Source organism: Myotis daubentonii, chromosome 10 (genome assembly GCF_963259705.1).
Source record: "Myotis daubentonii chromosome 10, mMyoDau2.1, whole genome shotgun sequence".
Taxonomy (NCBI): domain Eukaryota; kingdom Metazoa; phylum Chordata; class Mammalia; order Chiroptera; family Vespertilionidae; genus Myotis; species Myotis daubentonii.
The window spans coordinates 43,694,927-43,717,302 of record NC_081849.1 but is presented as its reverse complement, the minus strand read 5'-3'; the positions used below and the strand labels follow the sequence as shown (position 1 = coordinate 43,717,302).

General features: G+C 39.7%; 1 long non-coding RNA gene across 1 annotated transcript; it reads left to right on the top strand.

Moving 5' to 3' along the window:
* Nucleotides 1–3,605: 3,605 nt before the first annotated feature.
* On the top strand, nucleotides 3,606–17,365 carry LOC132211485 (uncharacterized). Its single transcript, XR_009447456.1, has 3 exons — nucleotides 3,606–3,690; nucleotides 16,511–16,669; nucleotides 17,278–17,365. It is a non-coding gene; the product is annotated as an uncharacterized LOC132211485 (long non-coding RNA).
* Nucleotides 17,366–22,376: the final 5,011 nt, after the last annotated feature.

The window sequence follows — 22,376 nt, the reverse complement described above, 5'->3', positions numbered from 1 at the left end:
GTATATAGGTAAAATGGAATATTATGCAGCCATAAAAATTTTGCCATTTGCTACAAAATGGATAGACTTAGAGGGTATTATAATAAGTGAAGCAAGTCAGACAGAGAAAGATGTATACTGTATGATCTCATATGTGAAATAAAAAACAAAAAAATCTCATAGATAGGATAGATTGGTGTTTGCTAGGATGTTCATTAATAATTAAAAGTAAATCTTTTAATAACACTTGCATATCTGTGACTTGCATATCATTGCAAGACTATCCATAACATAATTTGAATCCTAGATCAACTTTCTGCGGTTAGACTTCTAGGTTATTCCTACCTCACTACTAAGTCAATGTGTGCCTAGGGAGTGCATGAGGTATTTTATATTATCCTAGGATTTACTTAATTAAGAATTAAATATTTTGTAGAGAAATCATGAGAACTTGTTCTAATTTTTTTTATAATACTTTTATGAACTTTATCAGTGATAGAATATTGATGGAATTGCCTTTCTTTTATGGAAGGTCTAGAAGCCAGTGCACAAAATTTGTGCATGGGTAGGGTCCCTAGGCCTGGCTGGTGATCAGGGTGGATCAGGTTCCCCACCTCCCCTTCTCCTCCTTCCCTCACTCACTCAGTGCCCTGCCGCTGCCGCCGCCACCGCCACCACCACCACCGCCGCCACCACCACCGCCTGCACACGTCATAGCGAGTGACCAAACTCCTGGTCTCCCAGTCAAACTCTCCAGGGGACACTTTGCATATTAGCCTTTATATATATAGATTATATATTAATATAAAAATCAGATACTGAGAGGCAGGTTCTGTTATTTCATGATAGTCTCATGTCCTGGGTGGTATGATTCAGAAAAAAGAAATGTTTGTAACGGCTTTTGCTCAAAGTAAATGAGAATACAATTGCTGAGACGTCCATTTTCTTTTTACACAGCCTCTGTGTCCTGTTAATACAGCTGATGGGTAGACACTGGAAAGCCTTCCAGAGCGCTGATGAGGATGCCTGTGCTATTAGAGGAATGAACAAACTGTCCCTAGTTAGGGCCACACATCAGGCTCTTCCAGCTCCTCTTCTGTCTCAGATTCCTCCTCTAGGCTTTTCTCTGGGGCTATGGCACACAGTCTTATCACCCTTTTCCTCCCCTCCATTTTGTGTTTCTGTCTCCTCTCCATACGTCCTTAAATGTCTCAACCTGGTCACTACCTGTCCATACCCTCTTCTCTTCTTTTTCTTTTGCAAAGGATCATTACTGAGACCTATTAATGGAACATTATCAAAATTCGGTTCCTCTACAGTAATGGGTGAGGTATGGTAGGGTATCTGTTCAGCTAATGCAGGAGTGTATTTGTAGAAAGCAGCTGCTCCATATCCTATATAATAAAAGGCTAATATGCAAATAGACCGAATGGCAGAACAACCAAACAACCAGTCACTATGATGTGCTGTGACCACCAGGGGACATGCATCAGCTCCAGCACTGGCTGCGGGTGTGAGTGGGGCCAATGCTGGCAGTGGGTGTGAGCAGTGGCTCTGGCACTGTCAGTGCATGGGAGCGACAGCAGCAGGAGCCAGGCTGCCAGCAAAGAAGGGATTGGGAGTTGTGGCAGGAGGTGTGGGCAGGGGCGCAGAGGATGGGCTGAGACCTGCCCCTGTGCCCACCACAGCCTCGTGGCCCACAGTTCCTTTTAAGGTGCCCAAATTCATGCACTGGGCCCCTAGTAATATTTATAAAATGGTAAGGACACAGTATTGGTAAGTGGTAGGCTCAGTCCCTCACAGACATTAATTGAGTTTAAATCCACTCCTCTAAGGATGGAGATTAGCACATGCCAGAGATGGCTGGACCGTCTGCCACCTCTGCTTTGTCTTATAGTTTCACTTTGCCAGAATATGGCACAGTACCTTGACTTAGCAGACACTTAAATGTCTATTGAGATAAAAGATAATCAAGTATCTTAAATCAGAAGATAATTTCTATTCTGTGGCAATAGTTACTGACTATAGGAGAGCTTAATTATTTTTTCAGATAGTGTCACTATTTGAGCAACTCTGGAGTAAAACAAGCAAATGTGACCTTTTATTACTACTAGTGGAAAGAGGTTATTTTAACACAATGTCACATGTTCTTGGTGTTACTCTCAACTTTATTGCCCACATCTCTTTGTTCATCTGTATTTTAAGGGTAGAAACATTACATTTTAACCAGCAGATGTCCCTATTCAGCAAGGTTTTTGTTTTGTTTGTTCTTTTATTTCCAGAGTAGTAGCTTCAACAACAGTTGGGTATTCTGTGGCTTGAATTTGTTAGTGATATACTATAGTAGACCAATGACCAGATTCAACAATAATAAAACCAAAGAGATGATGCTTTGAAATCCAAATTTGGAAGGTCTACTGGCATTTAAAGACTTGTCATTGATTAATCTCCTCTTTTATGCAGTGTTTCATCTAATTCCCTTGAGAAGAATATGCAGGAACAAAGAAACGGGAGCCTATGTAACCTTTATTGCTTTCAGAAGTTTGCACATTTGTGATAGTCATTCCTCTCATTCAATAGATCTTCCTAAGCATGAACTTTGTGCTGAGCACTTTTCTAGGCAGGGAAGATGGCAGAGAAACAAAGTCCCTGCCCTCAAGGCCCATATATTCTAGTGGAGGAATGGGAGGAGCTTACATTAGTGTTTTTCAATGGGTCTTTGTACAAAACTCTTGGTTAGAGTGCCAATTTACTAAATTATTTTAATTGTCCATAAAACTTGCTCATGATTAGTAGTTTAATGAGGGGTTAAGACAAAATATGAATCAATTAGTATCATCAGATTAATCTAAATTGCAAATATTAGGAATGATGGACCAATGTTCATTAGTCTTGCTTAATCAAAGCACTTTGAACAATACCTTACAAGTAGTGAATGCTCAAAATGTCAGATATTATTTGTCCTTACATATCATAACTACAAAGAATGAAAAGCAGGAAGGAAATAATTTTCTAGGCAAAGTGTTTTATGCCCTAGAGAAATTATATGGCCTCTTACTTGAGGAATCACCTTCTACTGGGGTTCACTAGATATTCTTAATGTACATGCAAGCTGCACATAAACAAAAACATACGAGCTAAAGGTCTTTAGCTCTAACCTGGAATTGTTAGAGTTAAAATCCAAGCTCAACAGAAAGCACTGTTGATCAAACAAGATATTCTTCTCCCCAAATTAGCTGAAATGGTAAACTAGTCTTTTAACAGCAACCTAATTTAAATATTTCTACCTTATATTAAATATAACCATATTAAATTAAATTTTAGAGCATAATAACTTTGTTATAATGACTATATCCTAAGTAGGCAGACTGAGTGAAGACCAAGTGTAGACATAAAATTTTTAATTTAATGAAATTAAGAAAAACAGCATTAGGAAAGCACAGTTTCTATGAGCCATCTGTTCAGACGTGAGAATACTATTATTATATATAATCATATTTTATAATTGTAGCTTTTGAAGCAGTATTATATTGATATTAGCAAACCTAGGACTAGGAAAATATGTAGCTCTAGTGTCACAGCTTCACTAATGTATTTTTTCTGTGTTTATTTATGTTTCCTACTAGGAGTTTACATTTATGCTGAACTTTGATCTGTGTTGGTTCAACTTGGTACATTAAGATATAAAGCTATTACAGCCATTGTCTGAAGGTAAAACTCATTTCTCTGTTTCCATAATAACTAGATAAGCTTTATTTTTGTTGAATAGGAGTCCATTTTCACATGATGCTTCAGTCTTTTCTTTCTTTTCCTTTGCCAAAGAGCCATCTGCTATGGAATTCTCCTATATAATAAAAGAGAAACATGCAAATTAACCATCCCTCCACTACACTCAAGCCACGCCCACAAGCCAATCAGGAGCAAGTATGCAAATTAACCCAACTAAGATGGTGGAGGCCACGGAGCTGGAGCAAGCAGGAGGCTTGGGTTGCCACTGGCAATGGAGGAAGCCAAGCTTCCTGCCTGCTCTGGCTGACCCTGGGCTCTGCTCAAGGCTACAAAGTTTCAATTATAGAAGATAAATAAATCCCAGATACCTGCTTCCAGCTGGCCCTGGCCTCTGCTCAAGGAGGGGCCTTCCAGCAGGACCTGGGCTCTGCTCAAGGCTACAAAGTTTCAATTATAGAAGATAAATAAATCCCATAAAAAAGGAAAAAAAGAAAAAAAGGAGAGCTTGGGTCGCCAGGGGGCGTAGCCAGTCTGAAAACAGCCATCAGTCCCTCACCCAGGCTGGCCATGCACCCCAGTGGGGACCCCCACCCTGAAGGGGCTGTGACCAGCCTGCAAACAGCCATCAGCCCCTCACCCAGGCTGGCCAGGCACCCCAGTGGGGACCCCCACCCTGAAGGGGCTGTGACCAGCCTGCAAACAGCCATCAGCCCCTCACCCAGGCTGGCCAGGCACCCTAGTGAGGACCCACACCCTGAAGGGGGTGTGGCCAGCCTGAAAATGACCCTTAGCCCCTCACCCAGGCTGGCCAGGCAACCAAGCGGGACCCCTACCCTGATCCGTGACACCCTTCAGGGCAAACCAGCTGGCCCCCACCCATGCACCAGGCCTTTATCCTATATAATAAAAGCATAATATGCAAATTGACCCTAACAGCAGAGTGGCTGGGAATTACTGGTCACTATGACACACACTGACCACCAGGGGGCAGACGCTCAATGCAGGAGCTGCCCCTGATGGTCAGTGCGCTCCCACAGGGGGAGCTCTTCTCAGCCACAAGCCAGGCTGCCAGCTGCCAGCACAGCGGTGGTGGTGGGGGCCTCTCCTGCCTCCTCAGCAGCACTAAGGATGTCAGACTGCAGCTCCTTGCTGGCAACTGGACATCCCCTGAAGACTCTCGGGCTGCCAGAGGGATGTCTGACTGCCAGCTTAGGTCTGATCCCCCAGGGAGCGGGCCTAAGCCAGCAGGTAGACATTCCCCAAGGGGTTCCAGACTGCGAGAAGGCACAGGCCGGGCTGAGGGACCCCCCTCCGAGTGCACAAATTTTTGTGCACCGGGCCTCTAGTTATTCTATATTGAGAACACTCTTAATATTGAGCTGTAATAAATTTTCATAATAATCTCCTCTGAGAAGGAACCCAAGTTGTTTTACCATTGTTGACCAATTTTAGGAAAATATATGATACAATGTCTCATACATAATGTTGTAAATAATTATGTTAAATAACAGTGGTGAAAACAGGCATCCGTGTGTTGTGCCTATTCTTAGGGGAAATGGTTTTAGTTTTTGCCTATTGAGTGTGATGTTGGCTGTAGGTTTGTCATATATGGCCTTTATTATGTTGAGGTATGATACCTCTATTACTACTTTGCTGAGAGTTTTTATCAAAAATGGGTGTCAAATGCTTTTTCTGCATCTATTGATATGATCATGTGATTTTTGTCTTTCAATTTGTTTATGTGGTGTATCATGTTTATTGATTTGCAAATATTGTACCAGCCTTGCATCCCTGGAATAAATTCCACTTGGTCATGGTGTAGGATCTTTTAAATATATTGCTGGATCCAATTTGCTAAATTTTGTTGAGGATTTTAGCATCTATATTCATCAGGGATATTGGCCTGTAATTCTCTTTCTTTATAGTGTCTTCATCTGGTTTCGGGGTTAGTATAATCCTGGCTTCATAAAAAGAGGTTAGAAGTGTTCCTTCCTCTTGGATTTTTTGGAATAGTTTGAGGAGGATAGGCGTTAGTTTTTCTTTGAATGTTTGGAAAAACTCCCCTGTAACCCATCTGGACCAGGGCTTTTGTTTGCTACGAGTTTTTTGATTACTGCTTCAATTTCCTCAGTTGTTATTGGCCTATTCATGTTTTCTGATTCTTCCTGATTCAGTTTTGGAAGGTTGTATTTTCGTAGGAATTTGTCCATTTCATCCACATTGTCCAGCTTGTTGGCAAATAGTTGCTCGCAATATTTTCTTATAATCCTTTGTATTTCTGTGATGTCAGTTGTTGCTTCACCACTTTCATTTCTGATTTTAATTATTTGGGTCTTCTCTCTTTGTTTCTTGATGAGTCTGGCTAAAGGTTTATTAATCTTGTTTATCTTTTCAAAGAACCAGCTCTTGGTTCCATTGACCTTTTTTATTCTTCTTTTAGTCTCTATGTTATTTATTTCTGCTCTAATCTTTATTATTTCCTTCCTTCTACTTACTCGGGGCTTTTCTTGTTGTTCTCTGTCCTAACATGTGGTCTATCTTTGAGACTGACCCATGTGCACTTGAGAAGAATATATATTTTGCAGCTTTGGGTTGAAATGTTCTATAAATGTCACTTAAATCCATCTGATCCAATGTGTCAGTTAGAGTCTCTGTTTCCTTGTTCATTTTTTGTCTGGAAGATCTATCCAGGCCTGGAATTCCAGTTTACAACATTGTACCATAGGTAATGGAAATGGGAGAAAACAGGAATCTGGAAGTTACCAGTATTTCTGGAAAATAAGCACTCAGCAGAGTGAACTCTAAGACTACAGAGATGTCTCTGGGTCCCCAAAGGCTGGAAGGGGAGTATCCATCTGAGTCCTTTCCAGCGATGGAGATATTAGACTGTGGTAACAAGGCACCAAAGTAGTAATTGGCATAATCCAGAGACGTTGAATCCTCTCACAGGAGATAAAGGGATTCTCTGTTGTTAGAAGCTGAAAAATTTTGTTATATATTACTTTCAACATATTTAAAATATAACTGACATAAGCACTTACAAATCACGGTGTGTGTAGAAAAGGAATATTGTCTGAGTGTAATAGATATTCCCATATTTATTATACTGCTAGTAATGTGAAATATTCAGACAAATTTTTGAATTCTACATGTCAGCAATTAGTAACATAGAGGTTGCCTGAACATCTGGGCAGAAAACTGAAATACTTGCCAGTAGCTCAAATAGGACAGGGTCATGTTCTGCATTTCTTAGTTGACCAGACATTTTCAACTTTTGTTCTCCTACAACTTACACAGGCAGGGCAGAACTAACCTGTTCAACAAGAAGTTTCTTCTACGAGGGCCTTCTTGTGGTATACCTGGTTAACATCTGAAAAATCACTTTCCATGAAAAGTGGCACGTGTAAGCTTACTCAGGGTTCTCTCAATGACTCTTGGTTTAGGTTTATTTGGTTCTAAATAAACTTTCTCAATGAGAGTTTATACTAGTGATGAGCCTATTCAGCAATGAATTATTTTGTAATCAGGCACATTGCAATCTATCAGAAGTGCACAGTTGTCCATCTGTGCTATCATTTCCACTAACATTATAAACTATGGTCCATTTGGACTCTCTTGAAAAGACAGAAATTGGCCATTTCACCCTGTTTCCTTTACTGATGTCTCAGTGTCAGTACACAAAATGTGACTGAGAAGAAATTTAGGTGAAATTCTTAAAATCTGTGATGGTTACATTTAGCCTAGATTTCAGTTAAGAAAGTGATTCATACTTCATGTCTATTTTCAGTTGCTAAAACTAACACTGTGTTAATTTAAGCCTAACTGAAAGTTCTCTCAAATTGCTAATTTTATAGTTGCTATAAGTAGCATAATTAGGAACGCTACACTGCTTTTTTAAAAAAAGAAACCATGTTTTTTAACTATGCATAATTCTGACTCTAGCACCGTTGTTGTTTTTTTTAAAGTTGTAGATTTTAAAAGGAACTGTGGCCCTAGCTTGGCTCAGTGGATAGAGCGTTGGCCTGAGGACTTGAAGGGTCCCTGGTCTGATTCGGGTCAAGGGCACGTACCTTGGTTGCAGGCTCCTGGCCCTGGTTGGAGTCATGCGGGAGGCAACCAATCAATGTGTCTCTCTCACATCAGTGTTTCTCTCTGTCTCTCTCTCTCCCTTCCAGTCTCTAAAAATCAATGGGAAAAATTTCCTCAAGTGAGGATTAAAAATTAATAATAAGAATAAATAAATAAATAAATAAATAAATAAATAAATAAATAAAAATGAAAGGAACTGTGGTGGTACTCATGTGTCAGCTAGGGCCTCCTATCTCCTATCTTATGAAATCAATGTAGATTGCATCAAAAGCCCAATTGCAAAGTACAGTTATGTTCAAAACTTTTGATCGTCTTCTTAGGTTCCGGTGTTTTTCACAATTATGACTCTTTTCCTCTAAGTCTTGCATCCAGGCATATACTCTATTTTACCTTAAAGAATCACTAGTTTTTTCACTAGTTACCACAGAGCTTCACATTCCAAGAATTTAGAGGCTGTATAAGAAAGTTAAAGGCTTCAGAGAAGAGTCATAGCTTCCACCATTTTCCTGGATTCTTTCTCTCCTCTCCTGCTCTCTTTCCCTCCTATCAGGAACAAAGCTAATTCCTCTTCTTGCCTTATAAATAGTGTTTTAGCTAGTATACTTAGTCTTACTTGTGGTAGAGACTACTACTGTTTTCCATATTTGTTCTTCCCTTCTTTTATAGTAATAATAGAATATTTGAGTGCCAAGATAACATTCCATTTTATTAACCTCCTGTGCAGCCAGATATAATTGAATGACTATCACTCTGGCCAATGTGATATAAGCAGAACTTATGTGTACAACATTTGGTTTTTTTCCCTAAAGGAATGACCCTTCTCTCCTTTTCACTTTCCTTCTTCCATCTGGCTGGAATGTGGATGTGGTGGTAACAAGTAACCTTGAACTGTGCAGATAAGGGCAACAGGAATAGTGGAGCAACAAGATGGACTGATACAATGGTATCCTTATGCCTGTCCTGAATGTTACATGCTAGGGAGAGAAACTTTAATCTTCTTACTGCATTTATATTTTGGGTTTCTGTGTCTACAGTGGAGCCTATATCCTGATCCATGCAATGTCCTTCAGACTCTTACCGTTCACACCAAGGCATTTCTTAAGGACACATGCACTTCCCATGAGGGACTCTGGTGAACCAATTGCTCTCCCCCTCTTTATATGTGACACTTTCTGTAGGAGGGGAGGATGAGTGACATTTCCTTAGGTAGAGATGGGAGGAAAATTTCAGGAGGAAATATTCAAGAAAGTGCAAAGAATTTCTAGGGAATAAAAACAAAACAAAACAACACACCATGCAATTTTGGCACTTAGGGGAATTCTGGAAAACAAAGTTGGAAATGTGACTTGTGTGGAGTAAAGTGGTGGTGGCGGCGCGGGCGGGGGGGGGGGGGGGGTGTAGGGGGGGCGGGGTATATCAGTTAGTTTTTGCTTCTTTGTTGTGTAACAAAACACCCCAAACTTTAGTATCTTAAAAACAGTTGTCACTTCGTTACTGAATGGGTTTGGGGTTGGGGCTGGCAGCAGTGTCAGTTCTGCCGCTTCCCCTGTGCTTACTCAGGCAGCTGAAGTCTGCTGGAAATCAGCTGGGATTGGATGGCCTCACTCACATGTCTAGTTGATAGGTGGGTGGCTGGTGTGGCTCAGTTCTCCTTTATGTTGTCACTTCAGCTGTCTGGCACTGGCTTGTTCATATAGCAGCAGTGCTCCAAGTGCAGCAAAGAAGGCAAGACTTGATTTCAGGTACTTTTTAAACTTCCTGTTGTTTCATATTAGCAAGTCTCTGACCAAGTCCATATCTCACATCTTAGGAATCAAACTTAGATACAGCCAAAAAAATTTTTTATTTTTATTTATTTTTTTTGCATTTTTTTTAAATTTTGTTTTATTGCTTAAAGTATTACAAAGGGTATCATATATGTCTCCTTTTTTTCCCCTTCTTGACATTCCCCTGGCTTCCCCTATCCCCCAGTGTCTTATGTCCATTGGTTGTGCTTATATGCATGCATACAAGTCCTTCGGTTGATCTCTTACCCACCCCTCCTGCCCCCCAACCCTCCCCAGCCTTCCCGCTGTAGTTTGACAGTCTGTTCGATGCTGCTCTGCCTCTGTATCTATTTTTGTTCATCAGTTTATAATGGTCTTTATTATCCATAAATGAGTGAGATCATGTGGTATTTTTCCTTCATTGACTGGCTTATTTCACTTAGCATAATGCTCTCCAGTTCCATCCATGCCGTTGCAAATGGTAAGAATTCCTTCTTTTTTATAGCAGCGTAGTATTCCATCGTGTAGATGTACCACAGTTTTCTAATCCATTCATCCATTGATGGGCACTTAGGCTGTTTCCAGATCTTTGCTATGGTGAATTGTGCTGCTATGAACACAGGGATGCATATATCCTTTCTGATTGGTGTTTCTGGTTTCTTGGGATATATTCCTAGAAGTGGGATCACTGGGTCAAATGGGAGTTCCATTTTTAACTTTTTGAGTAAACTCCATACTGTCTTCCATAGCAAAAACTGTCTTTTAAAAAATATTATTTTTTAAGAGCAGTTTTCAGTTTACATAAAAATTAAGAAGATGGTACAATGTGAATTAACTTGCCCAGGTACAGGTAACTAGTAAGTAACATTCAGTAATCCTTTGTTATTAACATTTTATATTAATATGGTATGTCTGTTATAATTAATGAATTAATATTGATGTAGTATTATTAGCTAAAGTCCGTACTTTATTTAGATTTCTGTAGTGTTGACCTAACATACTTCTTCTGTCCCAGGATCCCATCAGGATACCATAGTACATTTAGTTGTTATGTCTCCTTAGAATCCTCTTGGTTGTGACCTTTTCTCATTTCCTTGTTTTTGATGACTGGGACTGTTTTGTGGAGTACCCATCAGATATTTTGTAGGACACACTCTATTGTAATTTGATGTTTTTCTTATGATTAGACTTAAGTTATGGATTTTGGGAAGAAAGACCACAGAGGTGAAGTGCCAGTTTTATCATATCATATCAAAGGCACATACTATCCACATGACTTTCCAGAATTAATGCAAATCTTGAGCTTGTGGCTGAGGTAGTTTTTGTCAGGTTTCTCCACTCTAACGCTACCCTCCTGCCAATACCCCCAACACACTCTTTGGGAGGGAGTCACTATGCTCAATTCCTATTTAAAAGGAAGATAGAAAAAAAAAGAGTGGAAGATGGAGTATCTACATAAATTATTTGGAATTACTATGCATGGTAGATCTATTTCTTCTTCCCTGTTTATTAATTTATTCAATGATTTATTTGTGTTAATAGGGATTCATGGGCATTTATCATATACTTTGGGTTATAATCCACTACTACTTTTTATTTTGTTGCTCATATTGTCCCAGCTTTGGTGACTGGAAGCTATTTCAGTTGGCTCTTGGACCCCTTTGATATACCGCCATCAATCATAGGCCGATATAGCCTAGAAAGCCAGGCTAGACAAGAATAAGCAGTAGGTGGCAGAAGGCCTGGAAGGCAAAAGGGGAAGCTGCAGGAGGACAACTGAAGGGCAGTGGGAAGTAAGGAAGGGCTTAACCTTTTTTTTTATATGAATTGGAGAAAATAAGAATTATCTCATTAGAGTGGGTTTCATGGCTGCAGATAACATAAGAGGAAAGCCAGATGTTGACTGTTATTATACCCAAAAGACTTTTTTTTTAGAAAAATTTGAGGGTGTGAGGTGTTTTTACAATTGAACAGAGATGCAATAGAATGCAATGGAAAGAGCTAGTAAAGTGTTCAGCAGAGATAGAGGACTGCGGAAGAGGCGGGAGGAAGGTGGAGATTGAGCCTGTGAATCAAAAGTGTACTTATGATACAATATCTCAGTATGAGCCCCAGACTAAAGATTTGGTAGTTAAATAAATGAATAAAAATACCTTCTGACAAATGGCAAGTTACTAACTAATAATTGCTTGCTCCAGTAATTATTTGGAGCAAGAATGAATGAAGAGCATATGCTGCTTATTTGAGCTATCAGTACTTAGATGAGCTGTTGACAAAAATGAAAGGATTTTAAATTAGAACCACAATCTTGCATAATGTAGTCAGGAAATACTGAAAACACTGGCACTTTAAATCTTCACATGGAAAAGTCATAATGCAAATGAATTTTTACAATATGTGAAAAAATTATATAATGATATACAGGCTATGTCATTATACACTCTTAGGTTGAGAAAAAAGAAATATAATGGTTCTCTCTTTCTCTCACAATACTCTTTACATTCCCCAAACATTTTGGTATCCATTCCTCACTTTGGATTTTCATTTGAGGAGAAATGAAAGGTAGGAAAATGTTTTGAAAAGCAGAGACATTTAAATTGAGGAGAAAGAGTACCCCCCTTTATTTATCAACTCTCACCTCCCTACCCACCACTTCCAGCCTCTCCCAACTGCCACGACCTTCACAGCGGGGTTCAGGATCTGAAGGAGGGGCCAGCGCACAGATGAAAATACTATACAAGAAATATGAATTTAGAAGACATTAGAAGCCAGGTGGAGCCTCTTTCTTGAAGAGACACATGGACTTCTGGCCTGGTCCGCTATTTATTTATTTGAATACACATTTGCCCTTTAGCAATGCATACAGGCATATCAAAGGTAAAGTTTGGTAAACAGTAAAAGGATTATCAGGTTAGGGAATTGCCTTGAGCCACCACTATCTCAACAGATGAGGTGCTTAGTGTCAGCCCTGCTAACACACAAGGTCCATTGGCCTTCCGCATTCCTTGGTGCACTGACAGTATTGGCAAGCGGTGGCTTCCCGAACCTGACCATCACTGGAGAACTAGATTTGGACAACTTACACCCAAAGAGGTCAAAGATCTCCATGAGCCTGCTTTGAATAACACAGTGAAAATAGAATCAGAAACTAGATTTTTTTTATGTATATATTTTATTGATTTTTTACAGACAGGAAGGGAGAGGGATAGAGAGTTAGAAACATCCATGAGAGAGAAACATCGATCAGCTGCTTCCTGCACACTCCCTACTGGGGATGTGCCTGCAACTAAGGTACATGCCCTTGACTGGAATTGAACCTGGGACCTTTGAGTCTGCAGGCTGATGCTCTATCCACTGAGCTAAACCGGTTAGGGCCAGAAATTAGATTTAAACTCAACTTTGAAGACAGAAACATCTGAAATATTTGAGATGAACTAGACCAGTGGTTGGCAAACTTATTAGTCAACAGAGCCAAATATCAACAGTACAACGATTGAAATTTCTTTTGAGAGCCAAATTTTTTAAACTTAAACTATATAGGTAGGTACATTGTTATTAACTTAATTAGGGTACTCCTAAGGCTTAGGAAGAGCCACACTCAAGGGGCCAAAAAGCTGTATGTGGCTCGCGAGCCGCAGTTTGCCGACCACAGAACTAGACAATTTAAAATGACCCAACATAATGTAACAGAATTGTCTCCTGCAGGGAAAAATCTTCGTAAATCTGGGCCAGAAGTTTGCATCTGTTATTTAATGTTACCTGCTGTTACTTACTAGTTACCTGTCCTTGGGCAGATTAATTCACACTAAAAGGTTTTTTTTTTTTTTTTTTATTCATAGGATTCTGGAGACTTAAATATTCTATGTATATAGGTTTCTCTTCCTATTTTTTTAAAAAATCCTCACCTGAGGATATGTTTTTATTGGAGAGAGAGAGAGAGAGAGAGAGAGAGAGAGAGAGAGAGAGAGAGAGAGAGAGAGAGAGAAGTATCAATGTGTGAGAGAAACATCAGTCTGTTGCCTCCTGCACATGTCCAAACTAGGGCCGGGGATCAAACCCACAATGTGGGTATGATGGGAATTTAATCCACAACTCTTTTGCCATACAGGACAATGTTCAACCAACTGAGCTACCAGGCCAAGGATAGTTTTGTTTTATTTTTATTCAAAATAGAATCAACTTTAAATTTAGAGAAAAATTGCAAGTATGGTATAATTAACTTTTGCTATAAACCATTTGAGAATAAGTTATTGACATGATGCTCCATTACCTATGAATACTTTTGTGTGTATTTCCTACAATGACATTTTCTACATCATCATAATCAATATATTATACTATCTTATCTTCAGATCTCATTTAAATCTTGCCAGTTGTCTCAATGCGTTCTTTATAGAAAAAGAGTCCAGTCCAGAATCAAATGTTGCATTTAATATTCATCTCTCTTTAGTCTTCTTCAATATGAAAGAGTTCCTTGGTCTTCACTTGACTTTCATGACTTGACATTAATGAAGATTACAGATTATTTTATAAAATGTCCCATCGTTTGTGTTTGTCTAATGTGTCCTTGCGAGTCAATGTAGGTTCTGTGCCTTTGTCAGAAATACCACAGAAATAATGCCACGTTCCTCACATTGTATCCTATCAGGTGGCACAGATTTTGATTAATCTCATTGTATTACTACACATTGAGTGCATTCCAACCACACAAATTTATCTTAAAATTCTGAAGATCGGAAGCCTGAAATGGGTTCACTAAGTTAAAATGAAGGCAGGGCTGCATTCCTTCTGCAGGCTGTAGGGGAGAATCCGTTAGCTTCTCTCTTTTTAGCTTCTCGAAGCTGCCTACCTTCCTCAACACATAGTCCCCTTTCATCTTCAAAACCAGTGATCACATCAGTTTGAACTCTGCTTTTGTCACATCTCCTTCTCTGAATCCTTCTCCTGCCTCCCTTTTCCACTTTTAAAAATATATATATTTTTACTGATTTCAGAGAGGAAGGGAGAGGGAGAGATAGAAACGTCAATGACGAGAATCATTGATTGGCTGCCTCCTGCACGCCCCCTACTGGGGAGTCTGAAACCCGGGCATGTGCCCTGACTGGGAATACAACCGTAACCTGGTTCATAGGTTGATGCTCAACCACTGAGCCACACAGGCCGGGCCCTTTTCCACTTTTAAGGATCCTGTAATTACATTGGATCACCTGGTAATCCAGGATATTCTTCCCCATCTCAAGATCCTTAATCTAAGTACATCTGTGAAGTCCTTTTTCCTAACATATTCATAGGCTTGGGAATTAGGATGTACATCTTGGCGGGGGTGGGGGGGGGGTGGGGGGGGGGGAAGCATTTTTCTACCTACCATACAAATTTCTGGTAATGTGCACTTTAGTCACTTGATGAAGTTGGTTCCTACCAGTTTTTCAATTTTAAAGTTTCTTTTTCTCTCACTTACAGCTAATATCTTTTATAGGGGAAATTCTTTGGGACTATGTAAATACCCTATTTTTAATCAATTCCTCCCTCCCTCCCTCTCTCCCTCCCTCCCTCCCTCCCTCCCTTCCTTCCTTTCTTGACTTATGGATCTTCAAAAATACATTAAAAAATTTTTGTTTATAAAGTAAGTAAACACGCAAACAAACAAACTTCATATTCCAGGCTCACCTTTTACTTTGTCTGACTCCACCCCTTGAATTGGTCATTTCCCCAAGATGCTCTGGTTCCCTTTTAGTGAAGAGCAGTATTTAAAAATCAAGAATTGGGCACTAGGTGTGCTTATTACTATTGGAATGTTGCTGTTCCCGGGCCTCTCAGTGGACAGAAGTTTATACACGTCTTCACAAAGAGATTTGTACAAGAATAGTTATGCAGCTTCATTCACAAAAGCTTAAAGCTGGAAATAGCACAGGAGAGTGCGTGAACACTGGTATGTTCATACGTTGGAATACTGCTTAGCAAAAATTAAAAAAAATAGAAGAAAGAACAAGTAATATATGCTGCCACATGGATAAATCTCAAAGTCATTGACATAAAAGAACCCACACAGAGACAAGAACATTCTGAATGAGTACATTTATATGAATTTTAAGAACACGTAAAACTAAACTATGGCAATCAATCAGGACAGTTGGCTGCCTATGAGGATTGAAAATGAGTGCAAGAAGACAAAGTAATTTGCTACCATTATAGAAATATTTTATCTCTTAATTGGGGTTAGTTATACAATACACCCATTGAATTGTACATGTAAGATTTGTACATTTCACTGTATGTTAGTTTTAACTCAATTAAAAAAAAAAAAAAAAGCTCAGCAGAGAAGCTTTTAAGCCTCATCTTGCCTTTTCTTCCGGGCACCTCTTATGTACTCTGAGTATGGATTCCATGAGAAAAGGATGGCAGAATAAAGAGATAAGAGTATAAGTTCCTCAATACGTTGTAGGACCACATATCATTCCTGAAACTGTATACCTCTAGAATTGTGTGTGTGTGTGTGTGTGTGTGTGTGTGTGTGTGTGTGTGTGAGAGAGAGAGAGAGAGAGAGAGAGAGAGAGAGAGAGAGAGAGAGAGAGAAGACAGGAAAAAGAGGTTGAATCCTAGTTATTATAGTTGAGCCTCAGTTCCAGTAGCCCAAGCCATTTCCCAACTGATACATTTACCCTGATCTCTTTTTCTTTCATCTTGTTTGGTTAGGAGTACAGTATTTCTAAACCCAAATGTTTAGAAAAATTCTCAGTCCTGAAGGAGAATTAAGTAGCTATTTCACATGACAGTAATTGCCTGTTCTTAAAGCATATTCCATAAAATATTAATGTTATGAAATAACTATCTTTAAATAAACTACATTAGCCTTTTATGTATGACTAATTATAAATTATTGAGAACTATAAATTCTCACTAAATACATACATTTTACTCATTTCTCAACTATTTCTTGGCCACTGAAGGTTTTTTCCCAGTGGTGTATCAGGCTGAATCTGAGTATGATTTTGGAGACATCACAGGAGGTCAAGTGTGGAACTTGGAATGAAATAAATCTTAACTGTAAACAACCTTCCTGTTGGGATTTGCCACCTTCCATACCCACCTCTCCACACATCAGCAAGGTATGTAACCTGCTTCAGTTTGCTGTCATAGCCAGTCATGTGTTCCCTATCTTGGCAGAACTATAGAAAAGCTCCCTAAGACAGAGAGTATTTGGGTTATTGGAGTCCTTTTAATGCAGTGGCCTCACATCTCCTATCCTGTCAGTTTTGCCCTTTTCTTTCAGTCCCTTTATTCTTGACAGTCTGGGCCTCTGAGGTTCCTCGCATGTCCAGGGCCTCTGTATATACCGTGCATGTGCACGTCAGACTCTAGCAGGCATCATTCATTTACACAGTGACATGAAAAGTGCCTTCTGGGATGTCCAGTGGGTCAGCCCCCGTCCTACTCTGACTCTTGGCTCTTGCCTACACCTGTTCCCCAACAGACTCCATGTTCTAGGTTTCACTGTTCATGAATTGTGACTTCTTTCACATTTCTAGTTTCTGACTCTTCTTGATTTTCTTACCCTTACTTTCATCTTATGTATGTTTTTGAGCTTCTGACATATTGTCCTGGGAACTGACTATGGCTAAAATAAACTGTTATCCCATATCCAAATAGTAACACTTTCCAGTGTTCTCCCTTGCCTTACAAAATGCTCTTCTGCTTAATAGTCTTTTGCCCACAGGATATTTTGGAGACAGGTGAGGGAAGGCTAAAGAAGGATGAATGTTTGAAATTCAAGATCACCATGTTGTAAATCTTTGGGGGTGAAGGTAAACTCCCTTTTTTTCTCAGTACTTTAGATTGCCTGTTGAGGTTTAACATTTTTAAAGGATTATAGGACAAAATAGTAAAATTGTCTCTAAAGAGAAAGAATGGTTGCCCAGCAGGTAACATTGAACTATAACCTGACTGAATACATTTAGTAGCTGATGAAAGATCAGGTCAGATGGTGTGGAGGCTTGGCTGGCCCTGAAACTTCAGAAAAAGAAAGACCACAAAGATTCACTGTGCCTAGGGATAGGAGACCTTGGCCTAGAGAGAGCATATAACTGACATCAATCATTCTAAGGTTATAATCCCCAAAAAACCTTTTGATTATAAGATAACTTCTGATGCAGTGTTCTTATGGGTAAAGAGTGTGTGGGCCATAACAATGAGTGGCAGTAAACATTTTCTTTTGCAAATTAATATACTTTACTTGAATTTGACTATATATATATATATATATATATATATATATATATATATATATATATATATATCAATCTTTGTGAGCTGGATTAGTGGGATGCTACATAGTGTTTTGGCAAATCAGGTTTATGAGTTTTCAAGACTGACAGCTGTGAGGAATCTACCATGATAAACTACTCTGCTGGCAGCTGATTGAGTAGCTAGTCCCTCTTCCCTAGTCATTTTTCTGCCAACCACTGACAAGCATGTGCTCACATTTTCTACAAATTTCTAGTCTATGTAACACAGATTAACCTAATGTGTCAGTATTTAATGGCACACCAGTGTCCCTGCACTTTCACACTCTCTTTCCTGCTTCCATTTTGGGGTGAATGTATCTGTGGGAAACAGAGGGATATTATGACCACATAGGAAATTAGATAAAAGAAAGGATTTCCTAACAGGTGTGTTTCGAAAGTTTTGTTTCTTTTTAATTTTTATTTTAATGTAATGTGAATAATGAATTTATTTATTTTAGGAAAAGAGTTTAGATATCATGCCTGAAATATCTTTTTATTTTTATTTTTTTTTTAGCTTTTGGAAAAAGGGAGCAAGGTCTGATGCCCCCACTGTTTCCTCTAGCCCAGAGATCCTAAATTTATTGTTCCCCTTGATATTTAAAGTGTTATTCTGAGCAAGGATCGCTGCAAGTTGCTATTCAGGTTTGAGGCTTAGGTTTCTCTCACTAAGTTAGGTGAGAATGTAGGAAGTTGATGTGTTTATTTACTTAACTTGGGTAATATCCCATGAGTTTTGTTGAATTCCTGATTCCATATGGATAGGAAAAACCTAGATAATTTCCTTTTATTAAGCCTTTCTCCATGGAAACATCTGAATCAACATGTATAACTGTTTGAATCACTGTGATGTAGATTGCCACCCAATCTCTTCAGTGCCATACTCTGTATTGTCTGTAGATGGCCAAAATAATTAGCTTGGCCGTTATGCCATAGTATTCAGTGATATGTTATGACTGGAAGCTTCCCAGGAAGTACCGTATGTAAATCCTGAGGATAAAACCTATATTATGCAAGGCAGACTGGAGAAATGGAAAGTCTTTGATGACATAGATTCCTTTATTGTTAAAGCCAGTTTCTCGCGTAAACTGATTGTTAATGGATTCAACAATTTGCTTTGCAGAATGTATATGATACAGCTTTAACTGATCTCATCTGTATATAAATGTTGGCATGGGAAGGGGCCACACAAAATAATAGGCGTTCCGTGGGCCCCAGCAGTAGTTCTGCTCTCATCTCTCCCTGACGTCTACCTCTTTGTCCCACTTAGAATTTTGAAGGACTTCCTGAGGGTCCTTACAACTAATTTATTCTTATATGAGTTCTACTATACTTCCTTCATAGGGAACCAAGGCAAAAATTTGGTCAATAAAATGTTTGTTGAATAATGATTATTTATTTTAAAATAGATCTTAGATTTTCTTTTTAATTATAGGAAGAAATGACTTCTTGTAATCATTTCTTAAGTATCCATACTTGGAAATCTGTCATCCCTAGATTCTGACTATATCAACAGAGACCATGAAAAATAATTTCTGCTGAGCAGCATGGCAATCATTAACAGTTTGGCTTATCTCCATTTTTTGGTCCACGCTCTCATAGTCTCCCTCATTCTATTTCCCGTATGTTCATGTTTTCCCAGAATAGCTATGAAATCATGTAATTAGCTTCCAATCAGCATTGCTGACACAGCCATTGGCATTAAGTACAGAAAATTGATCAACTTATTTTAAAGAAAACATTCCAAAGGACTTAGGCCTATTTCCTAATGCCAGGAAGAGTCTGATCTATTAATACTATGCTTCTGTCATTACAACACAAAATGGCTACTGAAAACTGTCCCCACCTGCCCCTAAGAATGCCTGGGTCAGATTTCTGCACATGAACCATGGTTTACCCAGGTGGGTCAGATTTCTGCACATGAACCATGGTTTGCCTGTCATGAGGCCAAAGGAGCTGGATCCAGAGGGGTCAAAAGCCTATAAAATAACATGTTTAAAGGGGAAAGGTAATCAATGGTCAGGTAGGTGGTATATGGGGGTTAACAGTGGGTTGCCATTCAAGAAGTTTTAAAATAAGGGAAATTGGGTTTCCCATTGAGATTTAATCTATAAAAATCAGCATATAATGGATGGATTAGACATATAAAATACTACACAGGGAGACAGGATGAGTCACAGTTAAAGACAAGACATGCTAGTGACCTAATTGGTGATGTATATGTGTATATTTGTGACTAGGTGCATAGTTAAAGTGAGTCAATCCAATTTTTTCATCTGAACAGTGCAAATGATAGTACCTATTTCACACTTGTGAGGGTTAAAATGGAATGAAGCTTGTAAAACAGTTAATACAGTGCCATCTATAATAATAAAAGTGTAGTATGCAAATAGACCGAATGGCCATCCAGATGTCTTTCTGGATGACCTTCTGGATGAAGCCGGGGCTGCAGCTGCGGGATCGAGACAGCCGCCACAACTGCGAAGGCCTACTCTTGCACGAATTTCGTGCATCGGGCCTCTAGTTGCATAATAAGAGCTTAGAGGAGGCTGAGAAGGAAAGAGCAGGCCCAAGAGCACACAAGCAACCCGATTCACCTCTTTTCGGCACTGAGGTCTTCCCAAGAACCACTCTAAGTGCTTTATATGTTTTAACTCCCTTAATCCTCATAACGGGTCTTTTAAATACTTTCAAGTACTTATGTTATCTCCATTTCACAGATTAAGAAACTGGCACCAAGAAGTTACTAAGCATAATTTCACTACCTTTGCAGAGTTGGTAAATGGACAAGTGCTGGAGCCAGGCTGGACTTTAGCCCATGTGTGCTGTCAGCTCTATGGAGTGACTGTACCAGTGCCCAGTTGGAGGTTCTGGTGGTTTATAGGGCTTCCTACTTTTGCCCAGAGGCTTTCTCCCCTCTCCCGCCCCCCAAATATATTTTTATTAATTTCAGAGAGAGGAAGGGAGAGGGAGAGAGAGATAGAAACATCAACGATGAGAGAGAATCACTGATTGGCTGCCTCCTGCACGCCCCACACTGAGGATCAAGCCCGCAACCCTAGCAGGTGCCCTAACCAGGAATAAAACCATGACCTTCTGGTTCATAGGTCAACACTCAACCACTGAGCCATGCCGGCTGGGCTCCCAGAGGCTTTCTTATCCACCATTAGTCATCTCAGGGTTTTTAGTTTGTGAAACTGCTGATGTAGTAAAATAAATTTGTATAATTATAGATTTACAGAAGATCTCTACATTCTTTAATCTTTCCACTTGCTTCCACATCTGGTGATTGCAGTTTCTCTTAAGGTCTATTTATTAAAAATGTGGTGCCCTGACCAGTGTGCTCAGGGGTTAGAGCATCGGCCCACAAACCGAAGGGTCATGGGTTGGTCACAGCACATGTGAGAGGCAACCAACTGATGTGTTTCTCTCACATAGATGTTTCTCTCTCTCTCCTTCCCTCCCTCCCTCTCTTCTACTCTCTGTAAAAATCAGTGGGAAAAAATATCCGTGGGTGAGGATTAACAACAAAAAGCGCTACTTAGATTTTGTTGGTTCTTTATATGCCTAGTAATTTTAGATTTTATCTTAAACATTTTGAATATTATGAGCCTCTGGGTCCTATGAAAATCCTCTGGAAATGGTCGATTTTGTCATTGCAGTTTTAATAGGCAGTCAGCCTGGTTATATTCAGATTACAAATTCTGTCTTCTATGGGCAGTGGTTCCGGTTTTTAAAGTCTTTACAGATATTGTGTCCCACTGGGTGCCAGAGTGGAACCTGGTGGGAGTCTATACTGTAGTTCAGCTCCAAAGCCTTCACTGTGCAGTGTTGGGTCTCTTTTGTGCATGCCTGTCTCAGGGGTGCCTAAGACTTTGGGTTCCTACAGAGATACATGGATTGAAAGATTCTCCTTCATCCTAGCAGTTTGGCTCAGTGGATAGAGTGTCGGCCTGCAGACTAAAGGGTTCTGGGTTCAATTCTGGCCAAGGGCACATGCCCGGGTTGCTGGCTCAATCCCCAGTCGGGAGCTTGTAGGAGGCAGCTGATAAAGGATTCTCTCTCATCATTGATGTTTCTATCTCCCTCTCCCTCTCCCTCTCTGAAATCAATAAAAATATATTAAAAAAAAATTCTTCTTCAGCTTTCTCCCCTGTAATTTCCTTAGTCCCAAGAATCCCTTCCAGTCCCAACTAGAACACTGCAGTTTCTCTTAGAGTTTTAGCCTCCCCATACTTCCCATAACTGGGGCATAGGGGCAAGAGAAAACAGAAAAAATATCCTGGATTTCCCCCATGCTTTTGGGGGTGGGAAGCAGGACCTTGCTTGCATTTTCTGGCTGGAGATAGGGCTTTTTTTTCTCAGGGTTTTAGGAGTCTGTGAGACCATAATCGTTACTGCCCTCACACTGAGGGCTGCTTTGAGGAAGCCTGGGATACAGAAAAAACAACAACACAGCACAATGGAGATTTCTCCCACGCCATCAGGCATGCTGCTACTTCGTCCTCTGATCAGAAAGAGAGTATTTCTCTTC